This window comes from Saimiri boliviensis, chromosome 2 (genome assembly GCF_048565385.1).
Source record: "Saimiri boliviensis isolate mSaiBol1 chromosome 2, mSaiBol1.pri, whole genome shotgun sequence".
NCBI classification, from domain to species: Eukaryota; Metazoa; Chordata; class Mammalia; order Primates; family Cebidae; genus Saimiri; species Saimiri boliviensis.
The window spans coordinates 1,403,758-1,425,079 of record NC_133450.1 but is presented as its reverse complement, the minus strand read 5'-3'; the positions used below and the strand labels follow the sequence as shown (position 1 = coordinate 1,425,079).

General features: G+C 45.4%; 1 protein-coding gene and 1 long non-coding RNA gene across 3 annotated transcripts in view; one reads left to right on the top strand and one right to left on the bottom strand.

The window, feature by feature from the left end:
• The window catches only part of HMG20A (high mobility group 20A), a 71,695-nt gene extending 68,234 nt beyond the window's left edge, over positions 1 to 3,461 (top strand). For both annotated transcript variants that reach the window (XM_010330831.3, XM_074392617.1), the window contains one exon: positions 2,669 to 3,461. The gene's annotated coding sequence lies outside the window, so the exon portion shown is untranslated. The remainder of the gene's footprint in view (positions 1 to 2,668) is intronic.
• LOC141583452 (uncharacterized) lies at positions 525 to 20,650 on the bottom strand. The gene is made up of 5 exons (XR_012516064.1): positions 20,258 to 20,650; positions 15,403 to 15,475; positions 12,262 to 12,385; positions 8,424 to 8,527; positions 525 to 995 (listed from the first exon to the last, which is right to left on the bottom strand). It is a non-coding gene; the product is annotated as an uncharacterized LOC141583452 (long non-coding RNA).
• Positions 20,651 to 21,322: the final 672 nt, after the last annotated feature.

Here is a 21,322-nt window from a genome sequence, read left to right as displayed (position 1 = left end):
AATGGCTCATGCCTGTAGACCTAGCACTTTGGGAGGTTGAAGCAGGACTGCCTGAGCCCAGGAGTTCAAGACCAGCTTGGGCAAAATAGCAAGACCCTCCGCCTTAAATATATATATACATACGGAAAAAATTAGCCGAACCTGATGGTGCACACCTATAATCCTAGCTACTCAGGAGGCTGAGGCAGGAGGATCACTTAAGCCCAGGAGTTCAGGTTTCAGTAAGCTAGGTCACCCAGTGCATTCCAGCCTTGGCGACAGAGCAAGACTCTGTCTCAAAAAGAAAAAGAAAAATTCTCAATAAGCAAAAAAGAAAAGATAGAGAAAATAAGTTTTTAAAAATATGTATTCAACAAATGAGCAGAAGTATTTATTCTTTTATTGGGGACAAAAATTTTTTTTCCTCCATTTCCAGAAGGGATCTACCCATATACACTTTTTGGTACTAATGGTCATTTCTTAAATGGCATTAGTATTTGTTCCTTCAAATTCCTAGAGATAGGATATCCTTTTAGTATGCCATCCCACCAAATTGGCATCCCTTTGCTCTATTGGTTAAGTTATTCCTTACCTGCAGACACATAAACTGTGTGGAAATTTTAAGGTTGGATCCTACAATGAGGTGGCTATATGTGGATACTAAAATGAGAGTCAGCAGAGGATACGTTGTTCCTCAGAATGACTGATCGTGGTTTTGAATCTTTATTCATCCTGTGAGTACGTGAGCACACTCATATACATAATTTATATTCTGGCTTGGTTTGGTTGAGCAACATATATAAAGATAAATAAAGCCCATGATTCTTTATCTAATGAGGCAACATCTGCTAGTAGAGACAAAGGCAGAGGTCTTTCTAATTCTTGGTGATGCCCTTGGATGGTCACTGTACCAGGCAATTGTAGCCTCAGCTATGCTCTGATGGGGAAAGGATTACCATCCTTCCAGTGAGTAGCCAGATGGAACAGACTGAACTTCTTAGAGATGGCTGGACTCCCTGCAGAATAAAGAAGTGGCATTACTGCTGCTGCTTATGAAGGGAACAGCTTGTAAATCTAGGCCTGGGATTTTCAGGAGCTCATCATCCTTCCCATTTTTACACAGTGTTTTCAATTAGCACTCTTGTAGGCTTGAAAAGTGAGAGCTGGGAGAAACAGTGTGGAAGATTGTGAAAGAAAACATTAATTGATAACATGTGTCTCTTCACATAGATACAGGATACTTAAGTATTGAACCAAAAGTGTTTTTCCATTTTGAGCATTTTGCCAGTAAGATTCTCCTAGAGTTTTGTTCATCTTAAGAATATAAACTGTATTACTTGCTTTCTGAAGAGTCTTTGAAAATTAGAATATTACTATTATCCTTGATTTTAACTTACAAATATTTTGCCCTTGAAAAAAATAACTAAAAGTGTGAACTGTTATATTCCTACAGATTCTTACAGTCTAGCCATGTAAACATAACTAACAATAGATGGTTCCCCACACCCCCCAAAACTGTCAAAGGAAACAATTACAAAGACTGTGATTAATACTAGTTTGGCCTCATTATACAAATATGTACAGACAGTGAGGCCTAATGTCCCCAGCACTCATGGTGCAATTAATTACTCTGACAAGAGTTTGGCAAAGGTTTCATCCACTGTCAGGAGCCAATGAGGGAAGGGAAGCTAATGGTCTGCAAGTTTCAGAGGAGCGTTTAGAGTTGGAAGGGACCTTTAGAAATCCAACATTTTATATATGAAGAAACTGAATCCCAGAGAGGAGAAACATCTTGCTTGAAAATACTCACGTACATGAGTACAGAATCCAAGACTAGAACCACAGAGATCTAAACTCTCACTCACTGGGTTTCTGAAACACTGCTCTAAGGAAGAGGTGGCTGGCAGAAGGGCAAAGCACTGCAACGTCCTGAACTTGAGCGTTAAGATACATAGGAAGTTAATAGAAAAAAATTACAATCTAGTAATTATAATGTTACAGAATTTTAGCCCATTTTAAAATTATTTTGATAAATATAAAATGGAAGAATTACCCTGTCTGTCACATTTCTTGTGGCTGAGTAGTGCCTAGAGACAGGTAGAGCCAGGAGGAAGTCATGGAGGTGATTTTAAATTGAAAGGTGACTACCTTCGCTAAACTACAAAAATGCATATGTTGCCTGACTTCAATGATAGAATTTGGCTTTTTGAGTTTGGGGAAAAAAATCTTTCTTATGTGACTGCATTTTTATTCATAGGAGAAATGTTCTTGATTCTATGTACATAGTATGTCTCTATACATTGAGATATCCTTAGGTTAACACTTGAAGAACATTGGTTTTGATCGACGATACATTCTTCGGACTAAAGTAGGCTACTCATCTTCCCTCCTCAGATTTGTCCCTGATAGCTGCTTTTCCGTGTTGAGCTGTTGATTTTCCCACCGCCCATTGCTGCTGAACTGGAGCAGGGCCGTGTTTCTCATTGAAATGTTAGGTGAAACATCTCAGTGAGGTTGCCTGCTTGCAGCTTTATGAGTTACTTAGTTTACATACACCCTGCACTCACCTTAACCCTTATGAAACCAACGCATTTTTAAAATCCATAGCGCTAGCCCCTTCTGATTGATACTTAAACTTTCTTGGTGTTATTCTCTTTGTTTGTTTTCTTTTGTTTCCCTGATTCTGCAGGTTCTTAGAGCTCCAAGATGCTCCATAAGTGTTTTTACTTGTGAGGAATGAGAAGCCATCCATGGGAATTTGAACTGAGTTGGGGCAGAGAAAGCGTGCAGATCCCTTTGCCTGTGAAAGAATTATCAGTGAGTGAAAGGCCGTCACCCCAGGAAGCCATATGAGGGAGCAGCAACGTGTATATGAGCTTCCTGTGGAATTGTCCGTACAGGAAGCTTTGAAAGTATCCAGCCACTCTCCCCCGTCTCCCTATCATCTCCATCTCTCTTGGAGCGGATCTGCATATCTTCAGCTTACGAGGTGACCCTGACACTGACATCCGCTGCTGGAGAAAGGAAGACTTCTCATTGTTGCAATTTTGCTCAGACCCTTTTATCAGTGGAGCTCCAGTTTTGTTACCTAGCTGTCACTTTTTTAAATGCCCCTGGGGGTCACTTTTTGCTTTCTTGGCCCCCACCAATTTATACATCTCCATTTTCTGACCTATGGACTTTGTTGCTCAGCAAGGTTCTGGGACAGTTTCTTGCATTGGACAGGCCCAGTCTTCTCCCATCGTTGCCCTGCTGTGACTCCAAAGAAAGGAGCTTCTTGTTGACAGTGCCCTGTGGAGCAAGGCTGTGTTTCCTACCCCACACGGTGCTCAGTGGGTGCCAGCCCTCAGTGTGGCTTTGTGATTGCTGCCCTAAAGGAGAATGCTCTTTCCTTCCTCGCTGGTACTGCCTGCTGTTTTCTAAGCATTGCTCCTGCACAGACATGGAGTCCCAGCCCCAGCAAGGCTCTTCTGCTCCCGTCTGTTGGCAGTGTCTTGTGGAGCATTTTTGCTGAGGAAAAGGTCACTTGTAAACAGAGGAGAAAGGGAGAGAGTACAAAGCCCAAAGTTTATTGCAAGTGAAAACTGAGGGGATCCCTGTCTCCTTTTGGAATAATGACTCATGGATCTACATAGGTGGAAATAATCATTCAAAATAGTCTCGAGCTCACAGAAAAGGCTCGGAAGAATTCTTAGGCCCTTTGTCTTCCTTCTGTACCCATTAACTGCTGAATCCACGTGAAGAAGACAGGCTTCCTTTCCTTCTCCTCCTTAGTGATTTGTATCTTTAATAGCTTTAGCAAAGAGGACTTTCTGGTTCATTTCTGTTTGTTTTGTTTTGAGATAAGGTCTCGCTGGGTTGCCCAGGCTGGAGTGCAGTGGCTATTCACATATGCTATCATAGCACATTACAGCCTCCAACTCTTGGGCTCAAGCATGCCTAGCAGTTTCTGGTTCCTTTAACAGCAAAAGGAAAGAGGGCTTCTGATTCTTACCTCACGGTTTTTTGTTTTTTTGGTTGTTTCTTTGTCTGTTTTTTTGACACTCTAGAGCACAAGGCTAAAGGTTACAGCTGAGATCTCTGGAACCAAAGCAGAGCCCATTGTCCGGGCACCACAGCACTGCAGGCAGGTGGATAGAGGTGTGGCCCCTCTCACAATATGCCTGTAAGTCAGGGTATAAGCAGAACCCCTTGTCATGTTGCTGTACCGTCCTGGCTTCTCAGCATCTCCTTGCCTGTTTTCTTTATTAGTCCAAAGGAAAACAACAACAACAACAATCTGTTTTTAAAATACCTTATGTGAACATACATCAGATTTCCATGTGCTGAAACCCACATACCATCACTTTGCAATTATTTAGAATAAGAATCCATTATTACCTGTTGTTACCAACCTAGCCAGCTCTCCTGCTCTTCTGTATTTTCCTATTTCCCTGCCATCATCTGCTATTTCTGCCACTTCTCTTAGACTCCTCGTCTGCTAAGTCCAAGCCGGAACTCGCTGTCCGTGGCAGGACGACATCCGGGGTCCACTGTGGAGCTCTGTGTCTTCTTTCTGCCAGATGCTTTCTGTCCTCTTTCTTCCTCCTCATATTTGTGTTTCTCATTTGTGTTCAGTTTTGTGCAGCGTTGTTAGCACTGCTTTTGTGGCCAGAAAAGGCTGTAATGCGGTCCAGGATCGCCATTCTTCTGGCTCTAGACGGGACACTTGACAGTAACTAGAAACGTTTGCATATTCCGAAATACAAGAGAGCCTACAGTATGAAATCATTTTCACAAAATAAGCAGCTTGCCTTTGAAATGCTCTCCTTCCCAGTAACTACCCACCTGACCCTAGGATGACGCTAGGGTGCAGATGCGACAAAGCTGTCAGCGTCTATAGAGCAGGTCTGTGCCACCTCCTGCCTCCTCTGTGCTCCGCGAGGAAGGCAGTAAATGATGTTACAGGCTAGCACAATACCTAACTCATGTTTCCCAGTTCACTTGTACATATTACTATACTTTTATGTTCTCAAAAAATAAGCTGTTTCCTATTCAGTGTTACAGATTTCTTTCTTTTTTTATTAAAATACAAGGAGCAGCTGAGGAAGGGAAGACAAGGTACTTTATTTCTGACTAATTCTAGAAAAAACTTGTATACATGTGTTTGGAACTGGTAAAATGCCAAGTTTTCTGTATAAGTGTTTTTGTAATTAAACTTTCACATTTTCTTTGTTTTTTAAGAAGTTGATATGCTTGTTTGACATTTGTCTCATTAAAACTTTTCTATGTTGAATTCGCCTGATTCAATCTTACTTTCATTGTTAAAAAAAAAAAAAAAAAAAAAAAAAAATCCTACCTCTAGCCAGGCATGGTGGCTCACACCTATAATTCCAGCACTTTGGGAAGCCAAGGTGGGCAGATCAGGAGGTCAAGAGATCGAGACCATCCTGGCAAACATGGTGAAACCCCATCTCTACTAAAAATACAAAAATTAGCTGGGCATAGTGGTGCACACCTGTAGTCCCAGTGACTCGGGAGGCTGAGGCAGGAGAATCACTTGAACCCGGGAGGCGGAGGTTGCAGTGAGCCGAGATCGTGCCACTGCACTCCAGCCTAGTGGCAGAGCAAGACTCCATCTCAAAAAAAAAAAAAAAAAAAAAAGTCCTACCTTTGTTTTTTCCTCTTCAAGACTTTGTCAGCTCTACATTAATCATCATCTCTGTTATGCTTTTAAAACAGTAACACATTTATTTTACTAATTGCTACTTCAAAATGTATCTTTACCTATTTGAGAAGTCAGCTCCTTTAATGTATGCTGTAACAATACAGTGAATTCCAATTCATTTTAATATAGCAGTAGTATTCTGGAGACAACTTAAAAAGATGTTTAGTCGGTGACTCTGATGTCCCCTTTATAGATCATTTGATAGAAGAAAGGAGATGTGTTTAAATGCTTGCTTTTTAAAAATAACCAATCGAAATCTTTTTAAAGGAAATTTGTCACCTATTTCTACTATGCTTTTAAAAATCCTAGGGGTGAGGCAACCTGGCTTCCAGAGCCTGCCGATCTCCAAGCAGCCAGTGTGTGGCATTGGGCAAGTCTTGATTTGTTCCAACTCCAGTTTCCTCTTCTCACATAACACATGCCTCAGCTCTCCTGTACTGTTGTAAGAAGGATAGAGTTAGGTCACAGAATCCACCTCGCTTTGGAGGACAGGAAGATAGGAAGCATCTGTTATGTGACTGCCAGTAATTATCAGGGTATCTCAGTTAGGACGGGGTTTGACTACATTCAACAGAACTAGCAGCAGCTTAACTAAGTGTGTCTTTCTCATAGAAAACTGTGCCAAAGCTAGGCAGTTCAAGGCTAGTATGGAGGCTCCTGCCTGTACCACAACGTGCCCTTTCTCAAGGTCACCCCGTGGTCCAGAATAGCCACTTGACCATCAGCCGTTACTTGAAATTCCTGGCAGCCTGAGGAAGAGAGCAAGGACAAAATGAGCAAACCTAGCTGAGTCAGGGCCTTCTAAAGAGTCTTCCAGGAAATCATACCCAACACTTTCCCTTAATTTGGCCAGAACTGTCATGGGACTATAGCTAGCTGTAAAGGAGGCCAAGAAATGTCATTCTTGCGTGGCTGTTACTGTGCCCAACAATATACAGGTTTTAGTAAGGAAAAGGGAGAAAATGGATGTAGAGTAGGCAATTAACATTAATTTCATAACGATGCGTGACTTCCTGTTTGCACTCCAAGCCCCCCCGCCATGTTGGAGAGTGGAGTGCAGTATCTTGCCTTTGCCTTTTGGCCATTTGAGAATGACCACGTACTTCCTCAACACTTTTGTTTCCCTTGGAGAGCCAGAAAGCCAAAAACTAGCTTCCCTCTGAGTTGGCGTCTCCTGTTCCCGTCTAGCTCTTCTCCTACCCTGCAACAGCTGGTGGCCAGTCTTACTTAGTAGAAGTCAACATGAGCAGGTGCTAATACTTCCCCTGGTTGGTTGTTCCCTTTCTCCAACTGCTCAGCATCTGCTGAATTGAAACACCACCAGGATAAGCTTTCCCTAAGGGTGGGGAAATTGAAGTATTGCGTAGGGGGAGAGCTGCTAGCTACTTCCTGCCCTCTGAAAGAATTTCCTGCCTTGCGTCGGAGAGTTCCAAGTCAGGGGCTTTTTCTTTGTTTTATTTATTTACCTTTGATACATAGCATGCACTCAGATATATACTTCAATATCTACGGATATAAACAGTAGCTGGTTTGCCAGCTCATTAAAGAGATCAGGACTGAGAGTCAGACTAGGTGAAAATGTTAATGTACATCTGCTCATCCAGAAACCTTTTCAGTTTAGTGTTCATAGGACTATGTGTCTACAGAGAGAAACTTGCCAGAAATGTAAATTGTCTTAGCTTAGTGAAATGCAAAAGGAGGAGCCACAGGAAGATAGGAAATTAAGCGCATGGCCAGTGCAGATTTTCCAGATAGAAGGATTTTTATAAACCACCTGCAATACCAGATCAGTGGGAGTATGTACGATTCAGTATAATCTCTTCTCTGAATCTCTCTTACACACACCCCATGCAGCAGTTAAGAGCCAGGGTTTTTTATACCAACTTCGTTTCATTTCACTTTAATTCACCCTTTATCTGGGACTACAAAGGCGTTTATAAAACATGGTTTCTGCCCTCCATAGTTTCTGATCGTCAAGAGCAGGCGTCCCCAAACTACGGCCCGCGGGCCGCATGCGGCCCCCCGAGGCCATTTATCCGGCCCCCCGCCGCACTTCAGGAAGGGGCACCTCTTTGATTGGTGGTCAGTGAGAGGAGCACAGTATGTGACGACCCTCCAACGGTCTGAGGGACAGTGAACTGGCCCCCTGTGTAAAAAGTTTGGGGCCGCCTGGACTAGAGGGAAAGACAGACATGTATATAAATAGTTCTAACATAGGGCAGCTTGTATTAATAGTTTTAATAAAGGCAAATAATTTTTGGAAAGTGAAAGAATTACTTGAATATTACCTGATGAGATATTTTTCCATAAATGCAAAAGAATTTGCAATGGGGAGTAGGTCTGAGTCAGGGTGGGTGATCAGTATCTTAATAATTAAAAAGGACTTCATCTGGAATATAAATGAAATATGAAAATCTGAACTGATAGCTATCAGTTTTTCTGGTAGAGGTTGAGGTAGCTGAAAGGTCAGAACAGTTGGATAAATTGTAATTTAGACAAGCAGTTTTTCAAAGTGCAGTTTTGACTCATTAATAGATCATTCCATCAGTAAGTTGGTCGAACATTTTAAAAAACTAAAATGAAGAGAAACTATCAGAATGCCCACAGGTAGTAAGCATATTATTTTGTGAAACATATTTATACTTTAGATACAGTCATATGTCTACACATACGTCTGATGTAAAATGTGTATCTTACCGTGGGATCACAGTAAAAATGGTCATGACTGTTTTACTACCTCTGAAATTGGACGGTACTGCTGGGTTCAGGTCTGGACTCCGCTGCTTTCCTCCAGTATGACCTTAGGCGAGTCGCATAAGCCACTATGTTAAGTTTTCTCATCTGTAACACAGTGATATTTATCATTTCTGTCCTGTAGAGTTTTTATGTAGATTAAATTAGTCAATCCATGTAAAACACTGAGAATACTGCCTGTCATAGAGTAGAAGACACTGAAATATAAACTGTTATAATTTGTGGAAGACTCAAGGGAAAAGAGAAATCGCAATTAGACACACACTAGAGGCCACTCTGCTGTGCTTTTTATATAAATTATGGACTTCCTCCCACAACTTTATAGAGTCGGACTACTATACTCGTTTCTACAGTAAGTAAATTAAGACACAGATAGGAGAAGTGATTGGTGCAGTCACAGAACAGGGAACAGGCAGAGAAATGCTGAATACCCAGACAGCTGTGACTCTACAATCCGCTATACCCATATTCTCTTAGAGATAACTGATGGGAGTGGCATGAGTTCAGAGCCGTAGCATAGTACGGTGGGTCTGAGAACTTGCCTTAGGCCTATTCCACAATGTTTGTTGAATATCTTTCTTGTCTTAGGAATTGTCCTGGGTCCTAGCCCCCACAGAGCTTATACACTGATGGGGAAGAAGAGACTATAAGCAAGTAACCTAACAAACTCGTCTCAGCTAATTACCTAGATAAGAGGAAATGATATAAGCTAGGGCAGAGAAAAGGACTTTCTGAAAAAGTATCTTCTGAAGAAAGACCAGATTGATCCGAAGGAGCCAGCCCGATGAATGACTGAGGGTATAGAAAGGCTGAAGTCCTGAGGCAGGAATGAGCTCTGGAATTTCAAGGCACAGGAAAAAAAGCTGGTGAGGCTGGAGCAGAGTAAATGAGAGGCTTTGGAGTTGCAAGGCACGCAATGCAAGATAATGTAGATCCTCGGAAGTTCCGTAAAGAGTTTGTAGTTCTTCCTAAGTGTAATGTGAAGAGAGTTCTACACAACTGAGTGACAAGATCTGATTTCTGTTTTATTTTGTTTTTATTTATTTTATTTATTTATTTTTTTTGAGACGGAGTTTCGCTCTTGTTACCCAGGCTGGAGTGCAATGGCGCGATCTCGGCTCACCGCAACCTCCGCCTCCTGGGTTCAGGCAATTCTCCTGCCTCAGCCTCCTGAGTAGCTGGGATTACAGGCACGTGCCACCATGCCCAGCTAATTTGTTGTATTTTTAGTAGAGACGGGGTTTCACCATGTTGACCAGGATGGTCTCGATCTCTTGACCTCGTGATCCACCCGCCTCGGCCTCCCAAAGTGCTGGGATTACAGGTATGAGCCGCCACACCCAGCCTTTTTCCCCTATTTTTTTTTTTTTTTTTTTTTTGAGACGGAGTTTCGCTCTTGTTACCCCAGGCTGGAGTGCAATGGCGCGATCTCGGCTCACCGCAACCTCCGCCTCCTGGGTTCAGGCAATTCTCCTGCCTCAGCCTCCTGAGTAGCTGGGATTACAGGCACGCGCCACCATGCCCAGCTAGTTTTTGTATTTTTAGTAGAGACGGGGTTTCACCATATTGACCGGGATGGTCTCGATCTCTTGACCTGGTGATCCACCCGCCTCGGCCTCCCAAAGTGCTGGGATTACAGGCGTGAGCCACCGCGCCCGACCCTGATTTCTGTTTTTAAAGGGTCACTCTGGGCCAGGTACAATGACTCACGCCTGTAGTCCCGGCACTCTGGGAGGTGGGGGCGAGCAGATCACTTGAGGCCAGGAGTTGGAGACAGGCCTGGCCAACGTGGTAAAACCATGTTTGTATTTGTCTACTAAAAATACAAAAAAGAGAAACTAGCTGGACATGGTGGTGCACATCTGTAATCTAAGCTGCTCAGGAGGCTGAGGCATGAGAATCCCTTGAACCCAGGAGGTGGGGGTTGCAGTGAGCCAAGATTGTACCACTGCACTCCAGCCTGGGTGACAGAGCAAGACTCTGTCTCAAAAATAAAATAAAGTGTCACTGTGGCTGCCATGTAGGGAATTGCAGGGGAGACAAGAGGAGTATCAGACTAGTGAGAAGACTGGCACAGGAGCCCAAGTGAGAAATGACAGTGGCTTAGCCTAGAGTGGGTGGGGAAGGACAGATTAATTCAGGATATAGTTTGGGAGTATAACGGACAGGAATTGCTGAGGAATGGGATGTGGAGAACGAAAGAAAAAGAATCAGGAATGACTCCGTTTTTCCTGGCACAGTGCTTGACATCTGTAATCCCAGCACTTTGCGAGGCCAACGCGGGTGGATTGCTTGAGCCCAGGAGTTCGAGACCAACTTGGGCAACGTGGTGGAACCCCATCTCCATCAAAGGAAAAGGAAGATGACTCCGTTTTTTTGGCTTGGGAAACTGGGTAGCAGACAGAGGTGCCACGGCCTGAGATTGCCAACTTAAGTATGAAACATCAGGGAAGAAAAATCAGGGATTCTGTTTTAGACTGGCTAAACTTGAAATCCCAACAACAGGTGAGCCCCTGGGCAAGACACATCTCTCTGCTATTAGTCAAAAAGTTCCAGCCGGGCGTGGTGGCTCGCGCCTGTAATCCCAGCACTTTGGGAGGCCGAGGCGGGTGGATCACGAGGTCAAGAGATCGAGACCATCCTGGTCAACATGGTGAAACCCCGTCTCTACTAAAAATACAAAAATTAGCTGGGCATGGTGGCGCGTGCCTGTAATCCCAGCTACTCAGGAGGCTGAGGCAGGAGAATTGCCTGAACCCAGGAGGCGGAGGTTGCGGTGAGCCGAGATCGCGCCATTGCACTCCAGCCTGGGTAACAAGAGCGAAACTCCGTCTCAAAAAAAAATTCCTTTCCGTTCTTAAAAGTGTGTGGTTCCTTGAGATTCTAAGTTCAGGTCAGTGTTTGCTGACATTCATGTATCCTCAGCGCATGTGCACACCTGTAGATCCAGTTACTCAAGCTGTGCATTGAACTGTGAAATTAAGGAATGGTCTCCTTTTTAAATCTTCAAGCACCTTAGGAAAAGAATTTTTAAAACCTTGCATCTGCATTTGTTTAAGATTGACATCAAGCAGCTGAATGTTCTGGGATATAAAAATCATACCATAACCTGACCATTAGAAAATCCTAGGGCAAGAAATGGGAAGTGTCTGCTTAAAGGAGACTGGTCAAAAACACATCTGGGGCCGGGCGCAGGGGCTCCCGCCTGTCATCCCAGCACTTTGGGAGGCCGAGGCAGGTGGATCACGAGGTCGAGAGATCGAGACCATCCTGGTCAACATGGAGAAACCCCGTCTCTACTAGAAATACAAAAAATTAGCTGGGCATGGTGGCGTGTGCCTGTGATCCCAGCTGCTCGGGAGGCTGAGGCAGGAGAATTGCCTGAACCCAGGAGGCGGAGGTTGCGGTGAGCCGAGATGCGCCATTGCACTCCAGCCTGGGTAACAGGAGTGAAACTCTGTCTCAAAAAAAAAAAAAAAAAAATACATTGGGCACCACTCAGAGAAGGGTAATGTGAGAAGACATCGCTGATACAGTCAGGAGGTTTAAAGACCCAGCAAACGGGTTCCTGCGAGGGGTTCTTTTGCTATCTTCAAGGATAGAAGTCAACTAAAGGCAGCTGGGTCCAGGCAGTGGAATGTAACATAACAACCTTCTATTTTTCTTGGGGCTGGTAGATTTTTGAAATAGACTTAGGTTCTATTTATCAAAAGAATTTCTCGGTTTAAAGCACAAACTACTATAGTAATTATGGATTTTATTCATCCCTCAGAAGAATGAATATTTTAGAAATATTTATTCAAGCATTTCCAAGTACTTACTATGTGTTTTGGGCGTAAACTTGAGGAAGTCTCCACCGGAAGCTCACAGTATAACAAAAAATGGATACAGAAGCTTACTGCAGCAGGATCTGACAAATGATCCAACAGCTGTGAGCACAGGATTCTGGAAAATACAAAGGAAAGATTCAGTGGTTTTGCTTCGGGGAAGGCAAAAGAGAGGTTTACCAGGATAACATTTTGAGCTGGGCCTTAGAAAAAGAGTAGTTCCTTAAGATACGCTGGAAATAGACCTAGAGATAGAAGGACAGTTTTGGTGTACTCAAGTAATTCAGCGTGACCGGAACACAGGTTATGTCTAGGGCATTGACAAAAAAGGATAGTGAAGTGTTCTGAAAATGGATTGTAGATGGGCCTTGAATGTCATGCCAAGGGTTTTAGCTTTTGTTTTTGCAAGGCAGAGGGAAGGCATCAAGGCTGTTTTTGCAAGGCAGTCACATGAGAAAGTAAAAACTACCCACAGACTCTCGACCATTCTTCTGCCGTGAGCTGCTTTAGCAATCTGGTAAATTCTGTGGACCCTTCTAGGAATATATATATGGAGTACTTTGGGTTCTGGGGTACATGTGCAGATCACGCAGGATTGTTGCATAGGTACATACGTGGCAATGTGGTTTCCTCCATCCCCCTGTCACCTATATCTGGCATTTCTACCCATGTTATCCCTCCCCAACTCCCTACCCCCACTGTCCCTCCCCTAGTCCCCACAACAGACCCCAGTGTGCGATGCTCCCCTCCCTGTGTCCATGTGTTCTCATTGTTCAACACACACTTATGAGTGAGAACATGTGGTGTTTGATTTTCTGTTCTTGCGTCAGTTTGCTGAGAATGATGGTTTCCAGATTCCATGTCCCTATAAAGGACACGAACTCATCGTTTTTATGGCTGCATAGTATTCCATGGTGTATATGTGCCACATTTTCCTTGTCTAGTCTATCACTGATGGACATTTGGGTTGGTTCCAGGTCTTTGCTATTGTGAACAGTGCCACAATGAACACACGTGTGCATGTGTCTTTATAATAAAATGATTTATAATCCTTTGGGTATATACCCAGTAAGAGGATTGCTGGGTCAAATGGAATTTCTATTTCTAGGTCCTTGAGGAATCGCCACTCTCTCTTCCACAATGGTTGAACTAATTTACACTCCCACCAACAGTGTGAAAGTGTTCCTATTTCTCCACATCTTCTCCGGCATCTGTTGTCCAGATTTTTTAATGATCGCCATTCTGACTGGCGTGAGATGGTATCTCAATGTAGTTTTGATTTGCATTTCTCTAATGACCAATGATGATCATATATGTCTTCTTTTGAAAGTGTTCGTATCTTTCGCCCACTTTTGAATGGGTTTGTCGTTTTCCTGTAAATCTGTTTTAGTTCTTTGTAGATTCTGGATATTAGCCCTTTGTCAGATGGGTAGATTGCAAACATTTTTTCCCATTCTGTTGGTTGCTGATTCACTCTAATGATTGTTTCCTTTGCTGTGCAGAAGCTGTGGAGTTTAATTAGATCCCATTTGTCTATTTTGGCTTTTGTTGCCAATGCTTTTGGTGTTTTAGTCATGAAGTCCTTGCCTGTGCCTATGTCCTGAATGGTTTTGCCTCCAGATGGATTAAAGACTTAAACATAAGACCTTTTAGGAATGTTTTTAAGTGAATAAAATACAAATAAAGTTACAAAGGAAATCCACTATATTAAAATATACCTATCAAAATATTAACAATGTGTTGAAATATCTGTGGTTCTTGATAAAGCATTAAATAACATGATCTAGCTCTAATAATGACCATAATTTTAAAGTAATAGTGACTATTAATAATATTTCAACATCTGCAGTGGCTATAATATAGTATGAAAATATCTGTGATCTTGTTGGTGGCAGTCACAGGTCCTGCCAGTATTACTGGGACTTGTGCCAATGTTTTTTTTTTTTTTTTTTTTTTTTTTTTTTGAGACGGAGTTTCGCTCTTGTTACCCAGGCTGGAGTGCAATGGCGCGCGATCTCGGCTCACCGCAACCTCCGCCTCCTGGGTTCAGGCAATTCTCCTGCCTCAGCCTCCTAAGTAGCTGGGATTACAGGCACGTGCCACCATGCCCAGCTAATTTTTTGTATTTTTAGTAGAGACGGAGTTTCACCATGTTGACCAGGATGGTCTCGATCTCTTGACCTCGTGATCCACCCGCCTCAGCCTCCCAAAGTGCTGGGATTACAAGCTTGAGCCACCGCGCCCGGCCGTGCCAATGTTTTTAATCAAAAGAAATGCAAATTTTCAATGGGAGATTTGTGAAAATCAAAATGTAATTCTCCCCCATTCATTATTTTGGTCCTTAGCATAAATACTGAATCCAAGGCAGTACACAGATAGACTGGTTAGGAAACTTTTAAAATAGCCAGGAAGGAAGGTAAGACGAGCATGCAGTCAGGGGCTGGGTTCAGTGGCTCACAACTATAATCCCAACACTTTGGGAGGCAAAGGGAGGAGGATTGCATGAGCTCACAAGTTCAAGACCAGCCTGGGAAACATGGTGAGACCTCATCTCTATAAAAGAATTTTTTTTAATTAAAAACAAAACAAAAAAAAAAACAAAAAAAAAACAAAGCGTGGTGGCATGCACCTATAGTCCCAGTTACCCAGAAAGCTGAGGCAGGAGCATCGCTTGAACCTGGGAGGTGGAGGTTGCAGCGAGCTGAGATAATGCCACTGCACTCCAGCCTGGGCAACAGTGCAAGACTCCATCTCAAAAAACATATATATTAGCCAGGCATGATAATGCTCCCAGCTACTTGGGAGCCTGAGGTGGGAGGATCACTAGAGTCCAGGAGGTCGAAGCTGCAGTGAGCCGTGTTTACACCATGACACTCCAGCTTGGGTGACAAAGCAAGACTCTGTCTCAAAGGAAGGAAAAAAAAAAGAAGAATATCCAGAGGGGGCGGAGCAAAGGAGGAGATGAGAGACGTTTGGGAGTTTGACTTGGTTTCCCCCAAGCCTCAGTGAGGAATTCTTCAAGGAGGAATTCTGGGTAACTGTGGTCTGGTGGGCGGGTTCACCAGGAGTACAGTGTAAGCACCCTGTAGGCAGCTCTCCATGCGTCGTCTACTTTCGTCACTTGGTTCAACTCACATGCATTACCCTCCAGAGCAGGCAGCAGAAATCCAGCCAGACAGATGATTCTTGCTTTCATGGATCCTCATATCTAGTGGAAGAAACATGATTTAACAAACGTTAAGTAGATGTGATGTGGCTGCCTTGTGGTATCAAATGCAGGAAAAGAGTAGTGGCATGTGGCAGCATAGTGGGCAACTGTTTTTGCAGATGATGGGGTCAAGGAAGTGACACTTACGATGAAAAACCAGCAGGACTTAGGGCGAGTCAGGAAAAGAGCACAAAAGGCAGCTTTCGTTGGTGCTTTAGAGGAGCTGAAAGAACACCAGGGAGCTGGAGCAGGGAAATATAGGGGAGGAACGGCAAGAGCTAGACAGGAGGAGGCCACGTGTGGTCTTATCACCCAGCCCAAGGATCTGGGCTATTCTCCTCAGTGCAGGGGGACATCGCTGAACGGTTCAGAAAGGGAAGTGATACCATCTAGTTTGCGGTTTTAAAAAAATGATTCTGACTGCTCTGGGAAGCACTGAAATAGCGAGCTAAATTGTGGCCATGGCTCTAATCCCTCCGGAAGCGGTGGCATCATGCACTAAGGCTGTAGCAGTGAAGAATGACGTGGGGAAGAGGATGGAATCAACCGTCTTGGTGGTAGAAGGAACAAGATGAGTGACGGGTGAGAGGGAGGCGGGAGGGGGAGAACATTTCCAGGGATCTCGGGCTTCACGCGGACGGTGCGGTGCAGGCGCCAGTTACGGAGATGGAACGACTAGAAGAGGAGCAGACTGGGTCAGAGAGGCTTGTGGGAATGCTCATTTGAGATGCAAGTGTTAAGTCATCAGAGGTAGGTGTTAAGTAAGCATTTATAGTGACAGCTCTAGAGCTTAAACGGTGGGCCTGGACTTGGAATGACATTTACCAAAGACTTCCAATGAGGCTTTTTTTAATTAGCACTTTTCTCCCAGATCCTGGCACTGCTCTGCAGGCAGACAGTCAAACCCCACCCACTGCTGCCCACCCGGCTAAAGATTTCAGTTTTATTCTTTGCCCTATCGCTAACTTTTTTTTGGTGTTGAGACAGGGTGTCATCTTGTTGCCCAGACTGGTGTGCAGTGGTGCGATCATTGCTCACTACAGCCTTGAACTCCTGGGCTCAAGGGATCCTCCCACCTCAGTCTCCCAAGCAGTTAGGACTACAGAGCGCACTACCCTGCTAATTTTTCCACGTTTTAGAGAGATGGGGTCTCACTAATGTTGCTCAGGATGGTATCGAACTCCCGGGCTCGAGCAATCTACCTACCTCAACTTCCCAAAGTGTTGGAATTACAGGCGTGAGTCACTATACCCAGCCCTTACTGCTAATTCACTATTCTTTCATCCTGCCCTTGATATCAGAACAACATCTGGACCCAAGTGAGACTTTTCCATTGGCTTAAATCAGGCAGTATCTCTAAAGATGTTCAGAATATTTAAACTTACAAGGGTCTGCAGGAGGAGCTTTGCAACCGTAAAGGGGATGATGCTACGCATAGTGGCTTACAATGAAATGATGTGTTTATCTTGGCTGATTTTATGGCAAATGTGATTGGGATATTTACTGGTTGTTTCTTAGAACTCGATGAAAACAATAGGACAGACCAAATGAAATTACAGCAACAAAACAGGCTAACAAATAGAGAAAAGATACGGATTATAGAAAATTGTAAATTGTGATCATGCAAAGCGAGGTCTCACTCTAGCCTGAACACTGGTGACTCACAGCTAAATGAGGCCAAGATTAATCATGCCTTGATCTTACACATAAGCCAAAGGGTCTGTTCTAAAGATCATGCCTATTAAAGCAGCAAAGACTTTTCTGCAAGATATATCATAATGAGCTCCAGGCACGTAATGAGAGACGAGTGCTATGGTTGAAAGTGGTTAACTTTCAGCATCGAATCTGAAAGTGAAGTGGGCTGCCTGCTCTGCAAAATGAGGCCCCAATTCAGTCTGCTTAGGTGAAGAGGAGCCTCACATTTCTAGATGCTCTGTTGCAAGCAAACCTTAAATCTTCTGGGAAAGGGGAAAGACTTTTGTTTGTTTTTATTTTTCTAATTAGGTAAGGATTGCACATGTAAGGAGCCAGCAGCTGTCTCCAGGCTGCAGGCCCAGTAGCTTCAAAAGGCAGTAAAGTGGGCGGGAACGGTGGCTCACGCCTGTAATCCCAATACTTTGGGAGGCTGAGCCAGGTGGATCACTTGAGGTCAGGAGTTCGAGACAGGCCTGGCCAATGTGGCCGAAACTCCACCTCTACTAAAAATACAAAAGTTAGCTGGGTGTGGTGGCACATGCCTGTAATCCCAGCTACTCGGGAGGCTGAGGCAAGAGAATTCCAGCTTAAGGCGTTTAATAGAGTGTCCCACAAGCCTCTGGAAGAATGTGCAGCACTCTAAGGCCAGGAGGCCTCAGCTTCCATCTCTGTCACAATGGCTGCCTCAGATAAGGGCAGTTGCCTGGCCATTTTTCATTGCAGCATGAAAGAAAAGTGTCATACCCCCACCATTCCTTGTTTTTCAAGAAGCCCCTCAACCAAGGACTTGTGTAAAGTTGTGTCCGCTCCTACTTTGATCTGCAGTAGGAAATGCTGGATGCGTGTCCTGACCCTCCTTCCCCCACCGAAGCCCTCACGGACGGTACGTGGCTCTTCTGCAGGCAGGATACTGCCTCACGTCCTGAACCTCGCCACAAATTCCTGCCCCACTGGCTGCTTCTGGCTTCCTCTTGCAATCCCAGGAGACAGAGGACTGTGTGGGAGGAAGGGAGCCAAGCATGGTCTCCCAGGCAGAAACTCTCTGGGAGGCCCGAGCCTCAGCCTGCTTGCCTGGGTCTGCCTTTCTGGGTGGGAGGCGGGGGGGTCTCCCCACTCCCTCCAAATGTCCCTGTCTTAAACCCATGCAGCACAAAACAAGCCGGTTCACTGTGTTCTTGGATATAAATATTGATTCTAGGTGATGTTAACATTCTGTTCATAAAAAAACGTAACATATTTCTCCCACACCATATTAGACTGATGTGTTGTCTGGCCAAGAGAAGTACAGATTGCTGGCTTCTGCGAGAAAATGTGGACATTTAAATGCATGCAGCTTTCGGAAGTCTAGGGAGCAGCCTCAGAACAGCAACCAGGCCCCTGGCTTGGCCTCAGCCCGGCCCTCCTCCACCCGGCTTCTCCTTTCCCGTCTCCATTCTTTGCACGTGGCTTTGGTATTTCTAATCACTCGTAATTTAAGAAGATGCTTTCTTGGAATTATATCTTATTTCTTCAGGAAGGCCCGGAAGGTCGGGACCAAACACTTTTCAGTTTTCTTCCCTGGGGAAAAGATCTGGGGGGGTCCCGCCCTCCCGGTTTCTTTCTCCCCTTCCCTCCACGTCGTCGGAGGGGAGGGCGAAGGCTGCAGACCAGAGGTGGTCCCGCCCAGCACGCCGCCGAGGCCGGACCAAGCCCAGGACTCAGATGTGCTGGCCGCCTTGGCAAGGCACATTCCCCACATTCCACAAGTGCTCTGGAGGGGGAAACAGCGCTAACGAGAAAGTGGAATTCTTGATGCGTATGCGTGCTCACTCCGGTGCCAATCATCTGACACAGACAGATCCCTGGCCCTATTTCGCAAGAGTGACAGAGCCCATTTCCAGATGTGTGGGAGGGCGGCCCGGGACCCAGGGCTGGCACGGGAGCCGGCGCCCTCTGCTGTCCCGGCCGGGAAGCACTGCAACGGTGGGACAGCACCCCGGGTGCCTGAAAGCTGGCAGCTCTGCTGCAATGCCTAGCGGGCCCTCGCGGGTGTGGAAGGGGTCTGCAGCTCCTTGCTGTTCAAATGACGAGCCTGCAAGGGGCTGGATTCCCTCCGTGTAGCTGGCTCCCTTTATGTTTTGTGGCTCTCAATGAGCCAGAAGTGAAGAGGATTTACAATAAAACCCCAGGCTCTCACAGCATCTGCTGGTCCCGTTCCCGAGAAGGTGAGGAACAGTGGCACTGTCTCTGGCCTGTGTACCTGCCAGGCAAGACCAGACAATGAGGGCAGCTTGCCCAAGAGGAGGCCTCCAGCTGATGAGCAGCCCTTGGGCCATACCCTTGCCTGAGAATGCGGCTTCTGGAGGCCTGGCTGGCTCCAAGGCTTCCAGCCGAGTGTGAGCTGCAGCTGCTCCCACTCAGGCAAACTGGCATCTCCAAGGGCCTCAGAGCTGGCACAGCCAAGAGACTGGCTCAACTTACAAGCTTAGACAGAGCTGCCACCCCCTCTGCCCTGCTGCCTGCCAAGACAGCAGCACAGCAGTGGGTCCGGGGCCAGGGTCAGACTTGCTGCAGGAGAAAGAGATATTAATAGAGAGAGAGAGAGAGAGAGAGAGAGAGAGAGAGAGAGTGTGCGTTGGCGAAAGGTGGGGTAGAGATACTGGGGGAATACGAGGGGGGTGGCTGGTGAACTGTACTTCCTGGGTAGCCCTTCACTTCTGCAAAAAGGCAGAAAACAATCCGTTTTTGTTTTCTGGAAGATTTTTAATATTTTTTTGTAAAGCAATCTCTTCCCTGCTAGGAGAAGAAACACCCAACTCGCAAAACAACCGCCTAAAAACAATGCCCTTCTCTCCCTGGGACCAATTTTCAGTCTGCACAGCAGCCCCGACAAGGTCAGCGAGCTGCAGCTGTTAAGTGGAAGATCTTTATCTATGTGGGAAATAGGAAAATCATTTGACTGATAAAAGGAAATACAATAAATAGCATCTAAATTCCTGGCTGCATTCCCCCAGGCCCCTCGTCTGCTGGAGAAAGCGCGTGGGCCAGGGATACATGTGCTGCTCCAGCATGTTTAAAAATAGCACGCAGCACACAACCCTTTCTTACCTTCCAGAAAGACTTCATTACCAGATCCTCAGCCCCGAGCCCGCAGAGCTGCTGCCGGCGCTTTCTTCTCCCTGCGCCGGGTTTTTCTCTTTGGAAGCATGAAGGCGGTGCATGTGATAACGTTTCACTCATGGGCCGGCTCCTGTGCAGCTAATTTCAATCCAGGCACGTCTGGAGCTCACGTTGAAAGTCCATTGTATTTAATGGGGTGTTAACTCTGTTTATTCTCTGGGACTTGTGCAGTAATTTTACACTCTGCAAAACTAGCAACTAGAACCTGAAGTGATATTCCTCTTTCTCCATGCCCACCCCGGTGGGCTGCAGTCCCCGGGCACCTCTGGCCCTGCCTCCCAGGGTTCCTGTCACTCAGGTAGCCGAAGGAGTTCTGCGTGCAGTGGGACATGGGAACTCTGGGGTTCGCAGCCGGTTCTGCCGCGTGTTAGCATTGGTGCAGCCTGAAGCAGGTCTCTTCAGCTCCTGGAGACGTTTTTCTCATCTATGAAATGGAGATTTTTCATGTGCCCCGTGTACCTCAGAAGGCATACAACAATCTCGTAGTGGAAAAACATTCCCCTGGGTTCTACAGAAACACCGCCCTGTTATCGCCAACTGGGCCACTCCGGCATCAGCTCGGAAGCCACGTAACCGCTTCGATCTCCATCTCTCCACTGAAACCTTGGGATTTGGGTAGGACCATAACGTCCACTGATCAGAAATATCTTCACCGTGCTGCGGTGATTTTTAGAAGCCCATTATTCCTTCCACCTTCATTGGTTGTCATTCTACTCTTGGGGAGACCTTCTTGTCTCCCCACTTACTTATTCTCAGGACCTGGCCCTAGAAGGTGCAAAGACCAGATGACCCCTCTAGCTCTCAATCTCTGAGGCTCCAGCAAAATAAATGAAGGACATGCCATTCTAATAAATTCTACCGTCCTGTGTGAACTGTGCCTTCCGTGATTCCCACCCGATCTAAAATCCTCACATTTAGGGACCTTCCAGGGTCCTTATTGCTCTGACATCATCTGGACCTCGGCATTCCTCCTCAGAGCAGGCCTCCACTCCT